The following is a 25,975-nucleotide window of genomic DNA, read 5'->3' on the forward strand; positions in this document are numbered from 1 at the left end:
CACACGCCCGGCCATCACGACACAAGGGGAGGCCATATGGAGGCGAGAACGGTTTCAGTCGGGAGGGGTGAACGTACCACCGGCGCTTTCCCCACTTTATCTGAACGCACTGGGGCCGTGCAACGCGCACGACCTCCACGGGTCCCCTCCACGGTCTCAACAATTTAGGCGACGTAGCCAAGGGTGCCTGAGGGCAATGCAGCCAGGCCCTGTCACCTGGTTTCCATTCGTGCATGGACACCTTCCGTGCCCGCAACCGTTCATTAGCAATTTGGCGAGCCCGCGAATTAAGCCGTGCGGCCTCCCTCGCCTCTGTCAGCTTATGAATATTAAACTTAATATGTTCTGCCAAATTAGAATTAGTTCGTGGAGCGGACAGGCCAAGTTGCGTTTCTATTGGCGGGTCAGCTTCCCGACCGTACATCAAATAGAATGGGGAAAACCCCGTAGCTGCATGGGGGGCCATTCTATACGCGGCAAGGACTCCCGGGACCTGCAGGTCCCAATCTACATGTGCCTCGCACACCTGCTGGCACAGCATGGAAGTCAAGGTTTTGTGGAGTCTCTCCACCATCCCGTCAGTCTGCGGGTGGTACGGGGAGGTACGCACCTTCTTGGTACCCAACAGATCGCACACCTCTTGCAACAATTTACTCGAAAATTTTTTACCTTGGTCGGTCAGCAGGCGTTCGGGAGCCCCCTTGTCCAGGACATAGCCCTGGACGAAGGCATCCGTCACAGCCGCTGCCGACTGGTTAGCGAGAGGCCACGCCATAGGCCATCGGGTAAAGTATTCGACCCCCACTAACAAATATTTATTCCCTCTCGGCGTGACTGGGAAGGGCCCCAAAATATCGAGTGCAACGAGCTCGTTGGTACGCGAGACCTGAATAGATTGCAGCGGTGGATTAGCTGCCACGGCCGGTGGTTTACGCCTGGCGCACTCAACGCACCCCTTCAGAATATGCACCACATCACTTCCCATTCCCGGCCAGTAATAGTCACGCTGAAGCAGGGCAAGCGTCTTGTTAACTCCCAAGTGCAAGAGGCGTTCGTGTGCCGCCAAGACAACCCTCCCCCTCACAGCGGAAGGCACCACGAGTGCGTTCCGCCGGGACAAACTGTCCCATTTCAATAACACGCCCCGCTCAAGTACATAGGAGCCGGTACGCTCCTGGTCCCCCTCGGGACCCCCAACCTTGCGGCGCAATGCTAGCAGCGAGCTGTCCGCCATCTGGAGGCGGCCCCATTCGCTGAGCGACAGCGAGAGCAGCGAGTCCCGACCCTGAGAGGCAGTGGAATCATCCCCACTCGGTGCGCCCGCTGTCGCAGCCAGTGCCCCCATCTCCCCCGCAAGCGTCGGTTTACAGCGCGCCGATCCCGACAAACACGCGCATTCATCACAAGGCAACAACCGCGACAAGCAATCGGCATTCGTGTGTCGCAACCCCTTACGGTACGTAGTCGTAAACTGATAGTCCTGGAGGACTTCCAACCAACGCGACAACTGGCCCGAGGGCTGGGCGACCCCCAATGAATACTGTAGCGCCGCGTGGTCCGTTCGGACTGTAAAGTGACGACCATACAGATATGGCCTAAACTGCTGCACAAAAAAAACAATGGCAAGCAGCTCGCGACGGGTGACACAGTAGCGCTGCTCCGCCGGAGACAACACCCTACTACCGTAGGCGACAACTCTTTCGACACCCCCAACGACTTGGGATAGCACCCCCCCAATGCCCGTGTTGCTAGCATCCGTGTCCAGCAAAAAGGGACTGGCAAAATCGGGATAACACAAGGGTGGGGCACCCACCAAGGCGTCCCGGAGGGAGCGAAACGCGGCCTCCTCCTCCGGTCCCCATTTGAACTTCACTCCCTTCGCCGTTAGAGCGTGCAAGGGTTTTGCAATAGTGGCGAAGTGCTCAACGAACCGCCGATAATAAGAAGCAAACCCGATGAAACTACGCACGTCGGAAACGGACGTAGGTGTCGGCCACGAACCGACACAATCCGTCTTCGCGGGATCGGTGGAGATCCCCGAAGAATCGACAATGTGACCCAAGTATCTAACGGACCTACGAAGGAGGTGACATTTGGCCGGTTTAAATTTCAACTTAGCCGATCGCATTCGCAAGAACACCCCTCTCAATCGCCGGAGGTGTTCCTCAAACGTTTTACTGAAAACAATGACATCGTCCATATAAATCAAGCATGTATCCCACTGCAAGCCCGACAAAACCAGCTCCATAAGTCGCTGAAACGTCGCTGGAGAGGAGTGAAGTCCCATGGGTAACCGGTTAAACTGGAACAGCCCCCCTGGAGTCCGAAATGCTGTCTTAGGTTTCGACTCTTCGTCGAGCGGCAACTGCCAAAACCCCGATAACAAATCAAGAGTCGAAAAATATCGCGCACCAGACAATGCATCGAGGGACTCATCCATCCTGGGGAGCGGATACGCGTCAGCCACAGAGATCTTATTCAGGCGACGGAAATCAACGCAGAATCGCAGGGACCCGTCCTGCTTCTTAACCAGCACAATAGGCGCTCCCCACGGGCTAGAGGAGGGTGAAATAATATCGGCTTCTAGCATATCGTTAACAGCCGACTGAACATGTTCCTTCTCCACGGGACTCAGTCGGAAGGGATTTAGCCTGACCGGCGCCGCATCGCCCGTTTCAATGTGATGGTGCAACAAATCCGTGCACCCAATGTCATACTTATGTTTACTGAATACATCAGAGAATTCAATGAGCAACTCGCGCAGCGCACCCAACTGCGCCGCCGACAAATCGTCCGAGGCGGCACATAACGAATGGACCCACTCAAGGTCTTCCCTTGGCTCAACGTTCCGCGCGGGGCTCGAGCCCACCTGCGCAACCAACCCATCATCCCCAGGAACCTGCGCCGCGTGAGCCAGCACGGTGCCCTGCGGGATGACAGCTGGTCGCGACCCCGCGTTCAAAACCATCACAAACGGATCCCTGTCAGCCCGCACCAAAGTGTGAGCCACCGATAAATCAAGACCCCCGACAGCCTTGTTAGAAGGACCCAAAAGCATACTCTGTCCCGAAGCCTCCCTCACCCATGGTTTTCGCAACCGGAGGGGAATCAACATCTGTGAACCCGGGGGCACTTGCACTGTCTGCGTCGCCACCGCTTGTATCGTAGCGCACGCCGTCCGAATGTCAGTAGGGCCCGTCAAAAATGAAATCCGGCGACCCGATGGCAGTTCAATGCATCGTTGATCGATAAGAATTTTAATGGGCATTTTAGCCAAAAAGTCAGTGCCCAAAAGACACGGAACTGCCAAAGAAGACGAAACGAAAACGGGTCCCGATAATTTGATATCTCCAATGCAAATGGACGCCCTAACCTGACCGATAATGCCCAACGATCCCCCATTAGCGGCGTAAAATGGCACATCCACTGGAAGCAGCGGACGACATTGGACTGGAAGAATATTATAAATGAGGTCCGATATAATAGTTGCCGATGCCCCCGTGTCCACTAACACCCTAATCTCAACCCCATCAATAGATCCCGTAACAACGGACGAACCCGCCGAAGCAGCCACAATTCTATGCCCCAATTCCGCCCATTCAATGTCTCCCTGGTCCCGGCCGAACCCCCCTCGCCGAACCGAATCCCCGAACCTTAACCGGCCCTCCTCCGCCGCAACGCGGCGTCCCATGTGTGCCGAATAAACAGGCCGAGCGTGTGAGGTGCCGCGACTTGCCGGGGATTGTAGAGATGACTTGGGCCCTCGGTCGTCGTCCAGCCGAGCTCCCATGGCGCGCTGCCGCGGAGCGCGGCACCCGGACGCCACGTGGCCCCGGAGGCCGCAGTTATAGCACGTGACGAGGGTCGGAGTAGATCTTGGTTGCTCCGACTTTCGGCCCGATCGCAGAGGCGACCGGGCCCCCGGCCTCCAGTCCCCTGGTCGTCCCGTGGCGAACGCCTCCTCTCGTGGGCTGACGACTTGGGGTTCGGCGACCACCAACCCCGGGGCTGCGACGACAGCAGCGTTGCAACCAACGCCTTGCTTCCGTTGTAGGGCCTCGTGCGCTTGAATACTCGTGGCGACTCTCAAAGAAGAAATATCAATGTCGTCAGCTGTGTTGATAGGGACCCCCAGGTCCTGCGCCAACTTGAGCAGCTGCTCCAAAACCATCGCGTCTTGGCCCTCCTCGTCCATCCGAGGGAACGCAGCATCAGCAAGAGCCAGCAACGCCGTGCGATAGGCCAGCGCGGTCTCCGTGGCCGCTTTCCGTCTTGCGTAGAACTGATGGCGGCATGTAGAGGGAGGCCCGTAGACCCTGGCCAACAAACCCAGCGCATCCTTCAGCGTGGAGCGGTCCGACTTCCGTGCAACCCTGAAGGCCGCGAGCGCATCGTCGTCCAGCATGGCGGGCAATGCCCGCAGCGCCGTAGCATCGGACCACGCTGACATCTCTTGATGCGCCAAAAACCTTCGCTGAAATTGGCCCCAGTCTCCGCCTTCCGCCTTGAAGGCTGACAACGTGGGCAGGCGCTGCTGAAAAATGAAGTCATCCGCCTCGTGGTTCCTCTCCGCCTGTCCGTCGGTGTCTAAGATGGCGGCTCCAGCAGCAGACGTAAGATGGCGGACCCCCTCGCGCGCTGATGACGTCGATGCGCGCGCTTGGGAACCCACCACCACGTGGCGCTCGCCGTTCCCGCCAAAAGTAGGCCCAGGCGCAATGGCGGGAATCCCCCATTCGTTTTGGCGGGAATCTGCGGGGCGACCTTGTAAAATGTCCCCCACCGTCCCCGCTCCTCCCGACGAGCTGATCTCCGCCAAGATGGACGCGGCGGCGAGCAGCAGCTCCGCCAGTCGGGAGTGCGCCTCACGAAGCCCGGCGTCTGTCCCCGGTCGCTCGGCCGGCGCCGTCGACGGACCCTGCAGCGTGGGCAAGTCCTCTTCCTCACCCCCCGCCACCAGCGGCTCCGAGTCGTCCAGGTCTTCCTCGCGGTCAATCCCGTGGGTCCTACGGGTCTTCCTCGTCTCCATACTTGGAAGCCCGTTTCACTTCTGACGCCAGATGAAGTATTGGAAAATGACGGCAGGAAACTCCTTGACGGGAACACACTTCTTTTATTAAATCTTGACTTGTAACAATACAACGCGTGGCCTCTCTTCTTCACACCGCACTTCTCTTGACTCAGGATTCTGTGCTGCCGGCTCTCTGTGCCTCGTGTAGACTCCGCGCCTCGGCTACACTCCTCTCTCGCCTCGTGTAGACTCTGCGCCTCTGCTACACTCTCCTCTCTCGCCTCGTGTAGACTTTGCCTCTCTCGCGCTGGCTACACCGTATGCATACTCGGCTCGTGCAGACCGTTCTCTCTCGCTGGCTACACCGTATGCATACTCGGCTCGTGCAGACCGTTCTCTCTCGCTGGCTACACCGTATGCATACTCGGCTCGTGCAGACCGTTCTCTCTCGCTGGCTACACCGTATGCATACTCGGCTCGTGCAGACCGTTCTCTCTCGCTGGCTACACACTACACATTACTCAGCTCGTGTAGACCGTTCTATCTCGCTGGCTACACACTATACCTTACTCTCTTCTACTCTCCATTACTCTCCTCTCCGGGCTCTATCTCTACACCTTCGTCTTCATTCTTAGATGGTTCCACTTCTGCCCCTTGCTCCTCTGTGCATCACCTTATATACCCCTTCTTCCCGGGAGACGGAGCGGATGCGGACCTCAACGTCGGCACCGCTCCTCCGTTACCCAATCCCCACGCGCTATCCCCACGATCCGGTTCCGCTCAGCGCGTGTTTCCACTCTCCGACCAATCACACCGCGCTGCTACCCGATCACTCCCTCTGGGCGCGTCACCGGCACACAGCCAATCAGCAGCACTACCCCCACCCGCGCACTGACGCCTGCTCCTCCCCGTCAGCGCGCGTCACCACACACACACCCGTACATACGCGCTGGCACACGACATATACACCCAGCGCGTATCACCACTACACAAGCATTGACCAAATGTGCTTCAGTTGTTTGAAAGTCCATATGTTGCCCACACATAAGTTTAAAATACCCGATAAAGCAGAATATGCATCACAAGTGCAACATTTTAGAATTCTGAATAATTTAAAACAAATTCAGGTTAAGATTAAATTTTATTTATTAAATGAAAAATCTAAAGCCAGTTTAATGAGACAGACAATGGGAAATAGATCTAAATTATATTTCATATCTGCTGTATCTCTCTTCCCACTTTTATGCATATTATGGAACCATGAATCAGCATAGAAAATGCAAGCGTGCTGCTTTAGATGCCCATCCCGTTTATCTATTTATTATTTCGGAAAAACTGCAGGAATTACTTTAAAATAAACGCACACTCGCATGTCATGAGAAAAAAAGTAAATGCAGTGCTTTTTCAGGATCATGACAATCCCGTAAGCAAAATGATCGCAGCACTCGATTGCATCACATCAAAGCAGCGTTCTGGCAACACATTTTTTTTTTAACAAAACATGTGCAAGTACAAAGTTAACACAGTGTTAACCCCCATGGACAGCATTGTACACAAAATAAATGTGAACCTTTGCGGGCCTTGCTCATTAAAGCAGCTGCTTGGTGCGATAAAAGAATGCTAATTTGATGCTTTGGACTGGGCGAGCTTGAGAAAAATCGAGCCAGCGCGTGGTTTTTCCACTGCCTCAACGTCTGAACGTTCAACCTCTCTGAGTAGGCTATGGTTCGTCACATTTGTGGAGGGTCTGAAAGATAAGAGTCATTACCAAACACTGCTTGGTTTTGCTGTGCAGCACGGTCTGAATGCCAGATAAGTATAACAGTTGTTGCCAATGGGCTTGGGTGAGGTGATCTTCATCCATAAAAAATTCCACCACCAGATGAGCGATCTGTTTTGGGTGATGTTAATGCAATACTTATTATAAACATCGATGTCACTTTTATACACAAAATATGCCTTTTTTAAGAGACCTGCACATCTGTGATCACGAATAGGCTTTTTACACTATTAATTTTAATAGCAAACATATTTTTTTATCAATTTATAGATCATTACATTGGAAAACAAGAGCCAATTCTTGAGAAACATAGTTGAAAATTTATTTTATAAATTCATGGCCAGATGTGGGCATTACACTGGTCTGTGGTCAAAATGCTTCTAAAATAAATGTAACCCAACTTTGCTAATTCTCGGTCACTGAGAATGAAAATGATGCTTAATATTGTTGATTGGCTCTAGTTATCAAGCTATGCTACTGGGTCAGTATATACGACCCTTGACTTGGGATTAGCAGAGGATAAGTGAGTTATAAAGGGAAGTGATCTAAATTTAAACCAGAAATGACAAATACATCTTTGACTGGATTTATGAATACTGTACATATATGACTGGGTTTGGACAGTACTTGCTTTTTGAGCAAAACAATGAATGATGCAATTTGAACCTGGTATTGCATTATACATGATACGAATTGCATCATGCTATTCCTAGAAGTCATGGATGATGCAATCATCACGAGGCTTACATTCCTTCTCTGAACAAATTGCCCTATATCAGCTCTAAAAATCATACAGTGTCGTGTTATCTTATTGTCAGTGTTTGATTTTGCAAAGGGACACAATACTGTTTAGCCAAAGTGAGCAGAGATGCCTCGTACTTGTGTGAACAAAGCAGATAACTTCTGCTATGTTCGTGGTGAAGTGACTTTTGAATCTTACAAAAGCACAGTATAACCAATATAATTAAGAAAGCCTATCGCCTTTATTTTGGCTGCAAAATTGGAGTTCAGGACAATATGTGGGCCACACACTTATGCTGCAACACTTGTACAACAAATATTCGCCAGTGGTTGAACAGGACATGCAAATCTATGTCTTTTGCAGTGCCAATGATTTGGAGAGAGACAACAGATCATATCAGCAATTGTTACTTCTGTATAGCACCTCCAGTTGGGAAAGGTGTGTCGAAGAAAAAGTGCACTGTGCATTATCCAAATATTCCGTCAGCTATACGCCCAGTACCCCACGGAGAAGGACTGCTGGTTCCTGATGCACCAGAATCATTCTCACTTGAGTGATACATGGAAAAGGAAGATGATTCAACTTCTGGTCCTGAACCATCAAGGTCACATGACCCAGATTTGTTCCCATCATCCTCCTCTGAACCACACTCATAACACAAGGTGAACTGAAAGACCTTGTCAGGGATTTGGAACTACCCAAGAGGAAGGCAGAGCTGTTGGGCTCCAGACTGCAGCAGTGGCCTCTCTTGGCAGGTGATGTTTGGGTTTCCGTGTTCCATGACTGTCAAAAGGATCTTGTCCCATTCTTATTCATAGAAGGTGATCTTGTAGCCTGCAACAACATTGATGGTGTGATAGCAGCCCTCAACATCGTTCATGTCCCAGATGAGTGGAGACTGTTTATGGATTAATCGAAATGAATGTTTTGCTGCATAATGGAAATGTTTTTTCCATAAATTCCAGTTGGTCATGCAGACCATATGAAGGAAACCTTTGACAACATGAAACAACTTTTGAGGTGCATAAACTATGATCAACATCAGTGGCAGCTTTGTGGTGATTTGAAGGTTATTGCTCTGCTTGGTCTGCAGACTGGATACACAAAGTATTGCTGTTTTCTCTGCAAATGGGATAGTCGCGTGAGTTGTTCCCACCACATCAAGATAGATTGGCCACTCCGACAGTCATTGGCGCCTGGGAGGAAAAGTGTTCAGCATCCACTACTTGTTGAATCAAGGAAGATTTTGTTACCACCCTTGCACATCAAGCTGGGTCTGATGAAAAACTTTGTCAAAGCCATGGACAAAACACAAGAAACTTCCAAATACCTCTGTGGAAAATGCCCAAGGTTAAGTGAAGTCAAGATAAAGGAAGGTGTCTTTGTTGGTCCTCAGATTCGTGAACTTCTTCGAGATGATGCATTTGACAGTGCACTGCGTGTCAAGGAATAGACGGCATGGAAAGCCTTCCAGTTAGTGGCAACACATCTTCTCAGAAACAACAAGGCAGACAACTACAGGGAGTTGATGGTAAAACCTCAAGGCATACAAAAGCCTTGGTTGCAACATGTCACTAAAAATATAATTTTTGCACTCATCTCGATTTTCCCGTCGAACTGTGGAGTAGTGAGCGACGAGCATCGCGAGCAATTTCACCAGGACATTGCAACGATGGAGAAACGCTATCAGGGCAAATGGAGCCCATCGATGCTTGCAGACTATGGCTGGACAGTGACAAGAGATGCTCCATTTAATTAATACAAGAGACAAGCCAAGCAGCGCCGAGTAGACACTGAATAAGGACTAAACTATGTATTTATAAATACATAATATTTGTTTCCCTTTGTTTCATAATACATTTATTTATAAAACCCTTTTGCTGATTTTTTAAGTGTTACATGGACAGGACAGGTGACATGTTATCATGTAAAGCAACCATAAACACATGAAAAGACATTGGTTTCAATTTATGAGTAAAACTCTACTATGTATGCAGACATAAAATGTAAAAACTTAAATATCGTGGGAACAGTAGCCAATCAGTTGTTTTAATTGTCGTATTTGAATTCAGCACATCAAAATCCATAATAAACAGCACATTTCATCTCTGAAGCAGTCAACGTCTAAAAAATTGTAGACAAGTGTTATCTGCCAAATATATGGTTCATTGGTAAGAGTGCTATGAACATCCTAAAAAAATGTGGGTGGTGAAAACAAATTGTCTTCAAAATACTTATCGCATAGATGGTCCTTCAGGTTAGGAAACAGGTAAAGGTCACTGGGTGCCAGATTTAGATAATGGGAAGGATGCAGGAGTCATACGAGTGGCAATGCTTGACATTATCATTCTTTGAAATTCTTGCAGTGTGTGCTGGGGCATTGACATGCATGGTACTTTTCTTTGATTGACTCATGCAGTCGATGGGAGCGAGTCTGCATAATATACCTGTGATCGTATGCTTGTGAGGCATGAAGTCGAGAAGTACCACATCTGTAATTTAAAAAAAAGATGGTGCACGTGTTCTTTCCTGCAAAGCATACTGAATCCAGTTTTTTTTTGCATGTTTCAGAGGTTGGATGTTTCTGCTGCATGGACTCTGAGTCATAGTGGTAAGTCCAAGTCTCATCACTGGTCATAAATTACCACGATAATTTGTACCAATTGGCTTCATCAGGCCAAGATTGTCAAGAGGTGTTATCAGATGCGCAGTCACAGGCCACCATGACATGGGGCTATCTTCAACAGTCCTCCTGCCATGGTGAAATTGTGCATCCCACCTTGTAACCGTTGCAAATGATGGTAAAAAATAATCCCAATGACTTTCAACATGCGTTTATTTATTTTATTTGATTGAGTTTTCTTCAGCATCCAACATTCGACGATAGGATGAAACTTCATTTTTATCCATCATGCGCTACCTACAATAGACGAAGCATTAGTAAGGGGATAAAAGGAAACTATAATATTATGCCCTGACTGTGTTTTGAGTATTGTCAGAGATGGAAAAAAGGTAGCTGCAACATCAATGATCTCTGACAATTCGTTATTACCCGGGTAAAGATACATGACGGATGAATTCACGTGACATATATGTGACATATTTTATGACCAACCTTGACCAGGTTGATATGGGGCGTGCACCACTCATAGTCAGATGACCCACAACTACTTGGGAGACAACCAATCACATTAAAACCCAAGTATAGAGTTTACATGACTGTAATATTACTTATGAGGTCGTGTTGACTGTTAGCCTGACCACTATTCATTATTATACTCTACAATTCTAAATGTTTGTGTAGTCGTGCTTTTCTTCCATGGAAGGGGCACAGACCGCAGTAGTTTATTAAATGGTCCATAGTTTGGATTGCGTGGCTACAGTGGAACAATGGCTTGTCTTTAATTTTCCACTCATGAAGGAGATGTGCGCATGGTGCTGTTGATGTTCTGATGTGGTTGATGGCTACACCACCGGTGTCTTCGAGGAATGTCAAAGCCAGGAGGTGAGATGTTTGGGTATTGATTGAGGTGTTTATTCTGCACGCCTGTGTTGTTCCACTCTGTTCGCCATTGTTTTTGCTGTTCTGGGTGCGATTCTAGGATGGTGACAGAGCGATCCCAGAAGGGGGATCGGGACTTGAGTTGGCGGAGAGGTACATTGCAGAGGTTGTAGTTGATGAGTAGGTGGTTGTCGTTGACATGGAAGCGTGTAAACTCCCTTGCAGTTTGCTTGTCTCAGCAGATACTTGGTGACAGAATGTTCGCCAGAACAGGGAGCCAGGGGATCGGTGCCAGTTTATTTGTGACAGTCATGATGCAGATTGTGCTATTGAATTGCGTGTTTAGCAGTTCTGTGTGCGGGCTCCCAGGCCAGGCTGGGGCGCAGTGCCTCTGCCAATGAGTAGCTCAGTGAGAGGGCGGCAGTTCGCAGCACATCAGCTGACGCGCCCCAGGTCGTTCCAGCAAGTGTCTACCGCAGGGCGATTCTTGATTTTGTCTTATCACAGATCTGTTTTACGTGGAGTTTCAAGGTCAGACTTCTATCCATGATAACCCCGAGATATCTTGGAGTGTGCTCAAAGCACATTGGGCTACCACAGAAGGACAACATCAAGGGTGTACATCTGCTGCGTGATTGTTCAGATGGAGAGCGCTTTTAGAGGTTATTTGGAAGGATTTGGTCAATCTTCAGCAATGGAAATATACCTGCAATAAAATATTGTATTGGTCATGATCTCGAGGTTTGTGTCCCATAGAGCAACGACTATGCCACCTTCAAATATGAACTTGCTAGATGATGTATATGGCAGGTCACTGATACATATGTAGGGGTGTCAGAGGAAGGATTCCTACCAATAGGAGGATTAGTGGGACGGTGACAGGAGAAGGGGGAGGAGTAAGCGAGGAGATATAAGGGGAGAACGTGCGGGAAGAAGGGAAGCTTTGGCGGGAACGAGATTGAGACGGCTGGGGACAGGTGTGGATGGGAGAAAAGGATTAAAAGACGAACCCCCTGCAACCTTGTGTCGGCTCTCCTTTACACATTTATAATGTATTAGTACCGAGCCTTGAAGGAGGCCATTGCTCATCATTCTCTCTTGCATCTGTGGCCTCCCTCAAGGCTCGGTACTAATACATTATATATGTTTCAGTGACCTGGCATGTACTGGAGAGGTGTACACTTACAGTGGAACGGCATCTAATGATTTTGGCCAATTTCAGCAACAGGCCACGATGCCAAAGAGTGCCGTAGACAACACAGAGGTCAATCATTCCTGTGCCGGTTTTCTGTTGATGCTGAACATCCGATTATATGATGGTGGTGAAGGCAATGATCTGTTGTTCGCAGCAGCTGCAGTCGCTACGGGAGGTAGTTGGAGTTCTATAATGGGGGGAAGTCTGGTTAGCATGACCACGTTCCGCCTGCATTGAGACGGGGGACAAGATATTGGCCTGAAGCTGGAGGGAAAGTCTTGCAGGTTTCCGGGTTTCGGAATGGGAATGATTTAGCTTTCTGCCATTCTTTCAGGATTATTCCTGTCCTGTGTATGACTGTGAAGAGGTGATTGCAGGCCATTGTTATCCACACAGACCCAGGTTCTTGATGAACCCAGGACACAGGCCATCGTATCCCGGTGCCTTGTTGGACTACTTCGTGGCTGTAAGTGGACACTTTCACTTCAGCGACGGTGTGTGGTCGCGTTAGATATTATCCAAGTAAAATATCTTAAATAATTAAGCAATGTCATGCAACAATACACTTATAATTTGGTATAAATGCTAGGTTATGTATTTACTCTTTGGAGGTAAGAATAAAGAATGTACTGGAAATGTCGCTATTAATTTTCCACTACTGACGGTGACTGTAAATACAGAATTTCTAGATGGCATAGAAAATATATCAAGGTGTATTTATTACATATTATAAAAACAAATGTAATTCATGTTAAATTATATACTTTACTCATATTTGCAATTGCTAAGAACACGCCACTATGGATTTTACTGTAAGCGTAGAATGGTCTCTACAGCAGTGGACAAGCCGCCACTCACGATCTGCATGTGGCTCCCTGGCAGTTAGGTGTGGCTTGATCGAGAGGCAGATAGATGTTACGTTTCACTCTACAGAGGTGGTGCTGATGTTTGGTGACCCCCATTTAATTATCTGAAACTGAATATGTCTTAAAGTAACATTTATTTAAAACAGAAATGAATATCCAGTGGGAAAAAAATGAGAGGGATTAATTAACCCTGCACCTCCGATTACCACGGTTGGTCATATTTGGTGCGAAAGAAGTTCAAATAATTGGTGGGGGGGGGGGGGGACACGATACACGTGGACCACCATGTACAATAACGACTTTATTTGAAACAGGAATAATGTACGGAAGCAGCTCGGTGACGACGTGACGTTCGGCTCTGGCCAGCGGAGCCACACATTCGTTCTGCCAAGGGGCGCTCCTGCCGATTTAGACATTACAATTCCACAGCCAACCGGTGCGAGCAACCCGGTCACATGACCACTCCGATAGACCACCCCGTTGTGACCTGCCACTGCGCATGCACCCTCAGTTTATTTTTTATTTTTCGCAAGCCACTGTCGAGGCATTTCACCGCACTTTACAAATGCACTTAATTTTCGCGTCTGCGTTGTGGCTCTTGGTCATATGTTACGTGGAACATCGGGTCAGGAGGTTTATCCACCTCAGTGCGATGAGGTCACACTATACAAATAAATATTTGAATGCTAATTTAATCAATTTCAAACCATTGATCTCTCTATTTCTATCATTCATGTTTTATTTACATCTGTAATTAATTAGAAACAGTTACTGTAATCATATGCAATATTGATAAGCCGAGGCAGATCAACAATGCGTTGGATTGATCAAGTGAAGGAAGCTGTTTAAAACACGGAATTGGTAATGGACAAAGAAGAAGACTAAGCGTGATCGATAATAATTAGCACTTATGACAATGTTTTAAGAAAGCGGAACACAACTGAAAGGTGTGAAAAGAAGCATGGAGGGTGCATTGCATGGAATTACACTTGGACACAGAAGGAGCAACACGTGGACATGAACGCATCCAAGTCATAGGCTTCATATCGACTTGCTGAGAAGAAGATTAAGTGGGCTTTTGAGCTGGACAAATCGCTAGAAGGAACAATTGCCGGTAGTCGAGACATCTGGCAGTGGCAGCCAAAGGAGCTAACACACCGCAGAGGACAACGCCACGGAAGTGGAGAGATGAAAATTAACTCCTGTGCAGGTGCTCGATGGATAGTTGCATGGCAGGACCGCAAGAGATTGTGACAGCTTATGGAGACCTTCATCAACCATTCTAGATTTGAAGCTTTCCTGACTGCAAGGATTCATATTCTTAGGTTTTTTTCGGTAAAGTCACGTAGGTAAAAATTAAAATTAATGAAAGTAAAATAAAATAAAAAATCACGACGTTTCGGAGGCAACACAAGTCTCCGTCATCAGGTGGGACCGTCACAGCCAGATGCAGCAAATCTGATGACGGAGACTTGTGTTGCCTCCGAAACGTCGTGATTTTTTATTTTATTATACTTTCACTAATTTTAATGTTTTACCTATGTGACTTTACCGAAAAAAACCTAAGAATACTTCATCAACCAGTTGATTGACGATAAGCTCCGATGATGATTATGACGAGCGTGATGATATCCTATATTGTGTCGATATATATTTTTTAGATACACAAACTACTTTCCAGTAATGAGACATATATACAGTATACGTACAAAAGACAAAGATCCCCCATATAACGTCAACAGACCTTTGGGGTAAGTGCTATTAGCGAGCACCTATGAAGGCCGGCAAAGCACACGAGGGGGTGGGTGTCCAGCATTAGGCCCGAGTATACCTACCTCCACACCTACACACATGCACACATAAAAAAACTAAAATTTAATACTCTTTGGTTCTTTCGGTAAAGTCATGTAGGTAGAAAAATAAAAATATATCACGCCGTTTCGATCACAACACAAGCGGTCGTCCTCAGGCGGAAACAATAGTTCCACTGCTGGATTATTTTGTGATCGAAACGTCGTGATATATTTTTATTTTTCTACCTACATGACTTTACCGAAAGCACCAAAGAGTATGGATCCCTGCAATCACGAAAGCTTCAAATCAAGATTTCATGTCCGTGGATGTGCTCTGATTCGTACCGTGGATAGCAACCCAAAATTAGAAACAAACGCTGACCATAGTACATAATGGATCAGTGCATTGTGTAAGTCAGTCTCAGTGAAAAAGCATATGACATGGTGGAACTGTGTTCAGCTGAAACTCTCTCTTTTCTAAGTAGCCAATGTTACTCCCTGCTTGGCAACGGTTAACCTGGTCAAAATGTGCCTCTATTGAACAGTAGTGTCGCCTTCTACAGATTGTGCCAGTGGGGAAATAGTGGGTTGGTCATGCATTTCATGGCAGCCAATGCCATAAAATTGGCTGTGGCTTCGTCAGACTAACAGAAATTACCAAAATAGGGATGTGATTGATCTTACAAATTAGCACAGTGAAGCTGAGGAATGACTCAAAGACACTAACTATGAGGGCCTTGGTGTTGTGTTCTTCATAACTCATCTAGGACCACGCAGGTAAGTTTATACATCTAACTTCAGCTTAGGAATATTTAAAGGTACCTCGCTGAAGGGCATGCTCCTGGGCGCATACACTTCAAGGACCTTGTGATTTAAGTACATTAATGAGATGCTATTGCTTTTATTTGATGTATATACATGCATCAGATAATCAGTTGATATAAATTATTTAAGCATTTGGGTGCAAGGATTGTGATTTATTGATTCGTATAAGTTTTATATTTCGGGATCACGCAGCCACTCGAGGCTGCTACATTCACAATTGAAAAATAAATCAACTCTTAAATTGTTAGCATTTAACTGATCAATTGTACTCGTGGAGGAAATCTATTCTGCAAGCTAATGCACTCTATTAAAGTACATAAACACCGAAAATAATTGGTTGTGTCCATAATTCTTAAGCTCATTTGTTTGCGTTTAAGTATATAACCATTGGACGGACAGAATTTGCTTTAAAGATAAGGCAACACTTGTCTTCAGAGCCTCACGTCGACCCGAGATCAGAGCAGACGTATCATTATGACTGTGGTCACCACTGGTCACGTGACAAGTCACTGATGTGGACACTACGCCATCCAATGTATGACAGATGTTTGATTCATGATATGACATTTTAAAGAAATGCATTGGTGGTTTTGTACAAACAAAACATGGGAACAATGACCATATAGCAACTCAATTTCAGTGTTTTCAAAGTAACAACTCTCACACTCTTCGACATTTCCTGTTCTCATGGCTCTCAATATTCTAATAATGTAAGCTTTCTTGAAAAACGATTTCCTGAAATAGTTTGCTCCGTATAAAGAATGTGTTCCTGATATTTTTATTAATCGGAAACATCGAAAATCAGGCCTCGATATGACATTGCGGGTGGTCCTGTTTATTTTGTAATTTTTTTCAGACTAATAAGTCACAGAGTAATGCCACATTACATCGCTTCTGTGCTTTTTCCACGAAAGTGTCGTCACGTGGTATTGTGTGACGTCAGTTCTGTTGTCAATAAGATGTGAAAGATTAGTAGATTATTACCTAATCTAACTGATCTGAAAACTATTAATGGAAATTGTCATTGAAAACCCAATATTTTTAATCTGAAAATACTTTTTTTAAATCAGAAACACATCCATATATATTGAAAGTATATTCATTTCATAAGTATCAAAAAAACATGTTTGTTAAATGTGTTGGAAATACATTCTTTTCATCATTGGCTATCAAAGTTTTGTTTTTACATTCATTAATTGAATTATTATTAATACTATTCCAGTGTTTTGTGGGTTGCGATGTATTCCACAGTAATAAATTTGTTCGAAAAGAAAAAGGGAGAAAAAACAGACATGCTTGGCACCACTCAAACATGATAACCATCAGGCAGATTCTAAAATGGGTCTGTCACTGGTTTCAGAGTTAAAGGTCATCCTGCAGAATCACTACTATTTGCAAGAAAATAACATGTTTAGGAGCTAATAAAATAAAAAGTCAAAATATTAAGTGGAGTTTTTTTCTTCTTCTGAAAATACATTCCAGTAAAAAAAAAGTGTTTAATCATTTATTTTCACGTGCCACTTTTCAATGGTTTAATTTTGACTAATTTTAACTCCCTGCACCAGCCAGGTTATTATATGTTAGCATTTACTAATTATTTCAGGACACACATGTCGAGCTTGCATTGATGAGTTGTGTAACTTTAGTAAAGACAAATGTAGCTCACTATAATTTGCCGATGAGCTAAATTACTTGTAAAACAAGTGAATCTGTCATTCGCGAGTATTAGTTTTTTATTATGATTTCATACACTCTCAATAACGTTCCTTTACATTTGGAGTCTTTTGTCCAAATATAATTGCATTACTTTCAAATGCTGTACCATGTAATCTTATAGGGTACCCTTGGAAAAATCACGTAGCCCATTATGGTAAGGCAGATGGCTATTCGGAGCACAAAACCATATCAATGTACTTAATTGCAAATATTTCAACAGAAATATTGACCTTGAAGACCTGTATATATACATGCAGGTTTCTCACTTTATGCGGTAGATGCATTCCAAAATAATGGCGCACAAATTGAAACCCCCACGAGACAGCTGCCTGCAGAGTGGCGCACACAGTGCACATGCAATGTCCTACATCCGACCGCATGGCCGCATTATGAGTGAATTCAAATTGCATATAGCGAATTTTGGTTATAACTAGGTTATCTGCAAAAATTGCACAAACCAAACCTGCTGAAAGCAAGGGAAACATGTACACTATGTGGGCACCTTTAGCTAATAGGTGTCCGATTATACACACTAGAATAGTAGTTGCTATACATGTGGTGTATTTATTTCACGCGGACAACTTCTTTTTCTCGTGTGTCACTTTTTATTGAACAGAACTCATCGCGTTCGACATCCTGTAACGCCGTCGTGATTTTCCCGTTTACGCTCCGCTCGCTCCGCTCTCCCTTTCTCAGCCTCTCCACTGCTTGCCTGTTCTCTCTCACTCACTCTCACAGCCTCTCTACTGCTAGCCTGTTCTCACTCACTCTCCTAGCCTCTCTACTGCTAGCCTGTTCTCACTCACTCTCCTAGCCTCTCTACTGATAGCCTACCTGCCACGCTCCGCTCACTTCGCTACACTACTGGCCTACCATTACACACTCTGATAGCTTCCCACCGCACACTTTGCTAGCCTCTCCACTGCTAGCCTATTGCTATACACTCGGGTAGCTTCTCCACTGCTAGCCTTCCGCTATATACTCTGCTAGCTTCTCCATTGCTAGCCTTCCGCTATACTCTCTGCTAGCTTCTCTACTGCTAGCATTCTCACACTCACACTTAGGATCCCGCTAGCTTCTCTACTGCTAGGCTTTCTACCCTCGCTTCTCCAACCTAGCCCTTGCCTCCAGTGGGGGTTAAGCCATCACCGCTGGAGAGGGCGAGGTGTGGCGAGCGGGGCCTGGGACTTCTCTTGTCTTTCCTCTTGTCTTCACTCCGACCAACTCAACTCCCTCTCTCTCACGCTCCCGTATATACCGCCTCCTCATTAACTCCTCATTAATGAAGCTGGGGACCTCCCGTCGCCTTACGCCCCGTGGCTTCCGCCGCTATCGCCTCAATCTCTCGTCAGCCTGGCGCCTGTTCCGTGCCTGCATTTGCAGCCAGCCAATCACCGCTATGCATCTTAATTGGCCGTCGCCTTTCCGTTGCTCTCTCTCCCTGCACCTCTTCGCCCTGATGCGACCTCACTCTCCTTAACTCGCACATGCGTTACACACTGCTTGCAAACCCCCGCGCGCGTTACCCCCACTACACATGTAACTTTTATTGCATTAACCTAACGGCAGTTTCTATTTGAAATCATTTGGAGCTCGCAATTATAATTTCGAAGTTCTGCAGTCGCCTTGACTTTGTGTGCGGTTGACATTTAAATATGAAGGCAGGAGGATAGTGGACAAGGAAACACATGCGGTCACAATAATGCATTTCTGTTAATCCTCTGTTTTTTTAGGTTGTCTGCTACAAACAGATGTGCTTCGAGTTCCATTTATGTGCAGTTCCTGAGCATGTGCAGATTTATGATAGCACCGCATAATCCTGCTTGCGGTAGGTTAATGTGTTTGCAAATGTTGTTTGGACAGGTGTTTAACAATGGTATGAAATTTATGTTGAAAATAGAATAGTGGTGCGAGTGTATTCATTTTTTATGAAAGTGCACTCGAGAGACGGCACTTCCTTTTTGATTAATGTGGATCTGCAGAGTGGGTTGATGGATGATGGTTGAAGTGTTACAAGCCTTTCTGGATGTTAATAAGGTATTACACATAATTTGAATGCAAATGGTGTTGCTCTGTTGCTAACTTTGAGTGGGCACTTTTAAATGCAAAGGTGATGTTGGGTTTTTATAATTCCATAAAATGTTTGCAGTGTAACCTTATCCACTTGACAGATTATGTGTTGTAATCTCTACACATGAACGAACGCCTTTCATCTGAAACTCAAATTTCCACAGACCATTGAATGCAAATAATAGCACCTTAAACTTTCACACTCACAGACAGAGCTGATTTTTATGGTGTCTGCCTTTCTGTTTTATACTACGCATTTTTCCCCACTTCACAAGGTCGTGGTGATACAGTTTGGAAATAAATATTAAGTGAGATAATTGAGTGTGTTAATGTTCTCTCGGCCATGCTTCTTTAGATTGCATGCAGATGTAACTTAGAAGTGTTTCCAGTAAATGTTATGTAGTGCCTCCTGTTATGCCTCTAAATTAACTTGTATATTAAATCAGCACAGTGTTGAATGCTTTCCACAGTTACACTATAGAAAATGTGGGTGGAAAGTCACAGGATGGTATAATAGCTTTTCCAAATACCATTACCAGTCTAAGTGGGATGTTATAGTAACTATTCGATTAAACTGGGAGCGATATGGTCAGACCACATAAGGGGTTTTCCCTTTTTCTCTCTCTTGGAAGACTTTTGAATTCTTTATACTGCAACCAAATTAGAAATGTCAAAATAAAGTGTATGTGGGATTAAATGTTGTGCACTTTCCTCAACGTTTCAGTTTGCTTTTAGCAACAATTTAAAGACAGGCTTTTTGAATTATTCAATCTCCACATTGGATTATTTAGTCCCCCATTATCACTCTGTAACAGGCAAACATCACAGCTTTACGAGGCTTCTGTGAGAATTGGTTAGTTCCTCGGACAAAATGAGTGCTAGACCTCCTGACTCGACTTTCTCAACCAAGTATAAAATGTCTTTTCAAAATTTTGTTCACCAGACTTTAGGAACTGAAACTGCATTTTAAGCTATTTTAAACATCACCATAGCCCACGTTTATATGTACTATTCATAAGCACTTAGAAGTATGTAATTGCATTAACATTTTAATTTAATGTTTATTATTCACAGATATAGATGGTCATTAATATCAGAGAATTTGACTTGCTGCTTATTAAAAAAAGTGCTTGAAATTCACTTGACTAAATTAAGATGCTGATTGAATATTTGACAATAACTGATATATATGTATGCTTTATTACATGCAAATTTCACACTATATTTTCCACGATTGAACTATATTGATTACAGTTCTTAATTTTGAAAGGGATATGGTTTTCAATTATTTTGTGGAGCTTCTTTCAAACATTTTAATGAGTGTGCCGAAAATATGTGCCATCTGGTTGACATGGCGGTTGTATTTAATGAGCCAAACATGCTTCACGCATGTGGTTTCTTACATGCAACAACGATCCTTCGTCTGCAAAGCAGAGCATCATTATTCAATGCCCGCTTGTCCTGTTGTGAGAAGGTATATGGTGTCCAGCTATGATAGGGTGCGCGCACTGGCGGGTCAGTATCAAATGGCATGCGGCAAGGCAACAGCCAACTTAGCCGCAGAGCCGTCAGTCCATTTTCCGATGGATCAGCGCCGCACGGGAGAGGGAAAAGGGCAGCCGATAACACGCCGTTTGCCTTCACTGAAATTCCCCCAAGCGGCCGGGTGCCTCCGTTAAGGCTGACCTTTATCAAATCAGCAGCGGGCGGGAACAACGCAGACAGCAGTTAAGCAGGCAATGAGGGGGCAGCCACCGGCGAGTGTGATTGAGGAATTGGTCCCAGAGGGATACGTTAAAGCATCCTGCAGCGCTTGCAGTCGAGATTTTGACGATTTTAAGTTGCCATTTTACTAACAGTAAGGTATTATTTGAAGCATCTGCTTAGAATGTAGTTCTTGGTAATCTAAAAAAAACTCAATTGGTGCCACACGATTGTTTAAAGAAATTGTCTATAAATTGCTTTAAAATAATTGAGAAGATGGGTCTGTGATCAATGCTCATTAATATACGAATTTTATGTTACCATTCAGTTGGTAATATATTGCCATTGTACCAATATTGTGTGCTTAGAATGTCAAACTTTGAGCATGAACTGCACTATTGTGGTGCTAAGTGTAAGTAATTACATTTCTAGAAGGTTTAAGAAACACAATTTTTAAACATTCATGTTATTCAGCCATCTGTAGACGCTCTAATCAATTGTGTAAAAAAGTTCAGTTGTAATCTGTTGTCACTGATATGATGTTTTCACTAGATATAAGAATAGGTTTTCTCCTTCTTTCTGGCAACAAAACTGAAACCTTTTTACAAGGAGTCATGTCTGCATTAACCACAATACGTGTGGTCAGAATGGAAACAAAAAACACACTGATTATATATGCATTGTCCTTGAAACTGATTGGTCCACACCAGAGACAGCTTTCTTTTGAGCCTCGTCTCAAACAGTGCTAGACCAGAGGACGCCAAAAGGCGTACAGCTCAAAGACAATGCACTATCAAAGTAATGAGAGCTCGGGGTGAGCACTATGTTGCACATTCGAAATGAATGACGTTGGGCAGGTGCTCCAAATCGAGGGCAAACACATTTATTGTGGTTAATCTGTAGAATGCAACAGCACGTGTGTCACACACAGCAATCTTCACCGAGTCGCCATTAAACACGTGACTGGTGTACACGTCCGGTTAATCAATAACCCTGCCATCCCCCCACAGGCCCAACGCAGTCATCACATGCTGGTGTACACACGTGCATTCATGTACTGCACAGCACATAATGACTTATTAAAAGAGTGGTCCATTCCTAATGTGCCACAACTAGATGTTGTTGATAGGTTTCGTTTAAAAAGTGTGACAGTTTACTTTTAAGTTGGTAAGAGAATTGAGAGTTTATAGAATGAGCATAATGCATGCAGCTCTTTTAAAACCAATGTATTTGTGTGAAATCTGTAGAGTAGTGCCTTCATAACAATCTAAACCTTAAAACATACACGTGTGGTTGCTTTTGAGGCTTTTTTTAATGGATGTGTTGTGTGAGTGGTGGCGCAGTGGTTAGCACACTAATCTACGAACCTGGCGTTTCGAGTCTAATTCCTGCTCACGACAATTATCTGAAGCAGTGTTGGGCCTCCCCTAGATCGCCTCAGCTTCAAATTAGCACTTGGTGCAGTGTGCAAACATCACCACTGGCCACCCACCCTCTCGTGTGCCGTGCTGGCCTTCATAAGTGCTCGCTAATAGCTCTTGCCCAAAACGTTTGTTAAGGTTATATGGGTGATCTTTGTCTTTGTGTCAAAGAAAAGTGGCGGTGCGTCAGGGTTTGATCACGTCGCTCTGAACCTGGCGACCTGAGTTTGACATATCTTTTGGGATTTGTGTATATGGGTGGCTTTGTATGTGTATGCAGGGAAGACGTGATAGAGTGGTTAGTGCATTACATTATGAACTCGGCCATCTATGCTCAATTCCCATCCATGGCTAACATGAGTTTTTATGTGAACTGATTATGAGCCTCTTCTAGGTCAACCCAGCCTCAAAGTAGTACCTGGTGAGGTGTATAAATATCAACAATGGTTAGACAATGCCGGCTGGGCATGGTGCCATCCACATCACCTTGCTTGCCGTGACGGCCGGAACACGTGCTTGCTAATGGCACCTGCACTAACTGTCCATGAGGCTGTATAGAGAATCGTTGTGTTTATTTGTACGTGTGTGTTCACACACAACTCTATTGGCTAGAGGGTGGTATAATCATTCACACACTTGGTGATGATCCTGTTAACTCACGTGTGACGTCTGGCCATTCACACAATTGCATTTGAACTGGGCGTGGGCCTGCCTTGTGTTGGCCGACATTAAAATGAGTACCTGACGTAATATTCCAACATCAATATCACAATTCTGGCCACATAATCGCTTTGTGTGCTGTGCCAACCTTAATGGGTATTCACTAACAGCCATTGCTCCCATGAGTTACATTGCTAATGCACACGTTGTTTGTGCAGTATTGACTGTATTTTCAATATACACTTCATATATTTCGTGGTTGTAACATAGAAACATCAAATCAGGGCAACAACGACCGTTGTCTTTTGTTATTTAGAGGAAAAAAACAGTGTTCCAGCGACTTCTGATTTTGTATTTTTTCTTTGCGTGGTTCTGGCTATAATGACAGGCAAGATGATGACCAGGGGAGCTGGGAGCCGCTTCGTGCATTTCACGGAGATGTCCAATATCCCGGTGATCTTCTAATCAGCTCTGCAGACTTGTTCATTACATGCACCATTAACGCCAGTCCCTAATGAAGCACCCGGCAGGCCATTCTAGCCAGCGAAGTGTCATCGTGAAACTCCCAATTGTGTTCACGGTTTCCAAGGGAAAATCTCGCTCATGTAAACTTTTTTGCGAAGTGTAAGGTGTACCAAAATATGTAAAAACGTTAAGCGAGCCGATGAACTTAGTTCACTGGTTCATATACCTTGCGATCGAAATGAAGAAAGAAAAATAAATAGCGAATGCTCTCTCTGGGTGTATGTTGTCATCAAAACATCGCAGACCAAAAAGGGTTTAACTCTTTCACATATGAATTATTTAAATGGTTCTAATCAATCGATAATTTTCATCGTCTAGTAGTTTGACGACATTTGTGGACAGTAATGATCGAATGCTAGACACGCTGACCAACGCTCATTGTAGTGCGTGCGAGTGTGTGTTCTCAGAACGTGCACGTTTCGATCATGGTAAAGTAGTGCATGAAGAATACAATGCACAGAACCTTTCTAACCGCTTTTTGTATTTTTGTTTAAAGCAGTCATGTAATTAAGGTTGTCTACCTTGGGAATATGTGAACAATAGCGGTGATTGTGCAATTAAGCTGAGGCGCATGGGGGAGCCAGGCATGCAGGTACCATCCCAAGTCGGTATTGTCTTACAGATAGAGTTAAATTTGCAATTACCGTCAATGAAATCAGCACAATGAATGTTTTAATTAATGTACAGATACATATATTTTTTTATATACATCTTTGAATGTTAAAGGTGTCATTATGGAATAGTTGTGGATAATTGTAACTGTATCAATGTGATATTGACGAAAAATGTACGGGATAGGCAAAATACACATTCCCAGCAGAGTATACTGAATAGCACAATCTTTCTGTTTTGTTCCATAACATATTTTGATGTACAACTTAAGCAGTAGACTACTTCATAAATATTTAGAAATATGAATAAATTGCAGTGCCCTGCAAAAGTTAGTACCTTACTTTTACATGATAGTTGTTCCGTCATCTGCACACAAACACCTTCAAAAACCTTTTCGATGCATTAACTATGTTATTAATAAACGAAACATTTGTTTCCTTGTGGGCTTATACATTATAATTCAGCATTCGTTAATGTACAACAGACGAATAAAATACTGCACATAAACTATATTGGAAGTTTTAACAACACAATGTAAAGGTTGTTGGGAAGTCATTATCATTTCAAACGCCATTCTTTTTCTTGTAAAGTGTCAGCGCGTGCAATATGTTATCATGCCCGCACAGAAAACGAATGGCTTGCGTTCTGTGCTTTGCCCGAGGTAAGGACAAATCCCTACATTCATTGTTAATGCATTACATCTGAAATCCTGGCAGCAGTTCAAACAGAAAATGAAACTGCCTTTAATTAAGCGATTGCTTTTATAATTAATACAACTTTTCTGATTCAAATCATCTGTGGATACCCAGCCTATATTCACAAAACCCATTGTGGCCATGATGTGAAGCAGATCCTTTACATTTCTTTACTAGTGCCTGACAACTAGAATTTAAATATTGCCCTCCTGCATAAATTAACACAAATTTCGTTATGTTTGCTTTATTAAAGGTTAGATATTCATGGGTTTCCTGCAATCCAAAGGGAACGTGCATTATTGAGCAAGACACAGAGAGAGAAGATTGTGATGTTTGGCATAGTTATGCAGGGCAAGCGTGACATAGCAACATCATGACAAGGCTTTACAGTTTCATGATAGTTTCTGTTTGTTTCCTGACAATGGCTGCGCTTTTGGGAGTTATGTTTAGCTTAGGCAGACACTAGGGAGGTTTCAATATCAGTTTTTTACAGTGATACATTCATTTGTGCAATGTCAAAGTCACTTAGCAAAATGATGGTTTATTAATCGTAATCTTTGTATATCATCATGTGTTGCTTTGTAACAACTTGTATACATTGACTACTACGGTAATGTTCTTTCATTCAAAAATTTGTCCTTTCAAACCAACAAATTCAGCTTCCGTGGCACTAGATATCCGTGCTTTGATATTTATAATTATAAAGCACAGCGTAGGTTTACTATTTCACAATATCACTAAAACATATCATTATTGGGCATTGATGAATTTCCCAATGTCTTGGCCATCATGTTTACAGTAACATCTTAGAAATCGGAGACGAAAGTGATTGAAATCATAATATTGAACACAGAAAAC

The 25,975-nt window shown here is 44.6% G+C and overlaps 1 protein-coding gene across 1 annotated transcript in view; it reads left to right on the forward strand.

The window, feature by feature from the left end:
- Positions 1–25,975, forward strand: part of LOC144721038 (uncharacterized) — a 273,629-nt gene that overhangs the window by 138,936 nt on the left and 108,718 nt on the right. Inside the window, exon 2 of the mRNA XM_078598335.1 lies at positions 10,105–10,144. The gene's annotated coding sequence lies outside the window, so the exon portion shown is untranslated. The remainder of the gene's footprint in view (positions 1–10,104; positions 10,145–25,975) is intronic.

The sequence above is a fragment of the Lampetra planeri genome, chromosome 10 (assembly GCF_965212315.1).
Source record: "Lampetra planeri chromosome 10, kcLamPlan1.2.h2, whole genome shotgun sequence".
Lineage (NCBI taxonomy): Eukaryota > Metazoa > Chordata > Hyperoartia > Petromyzontiformes > Petromyzontidae > Lampetra > Lampetra planeri.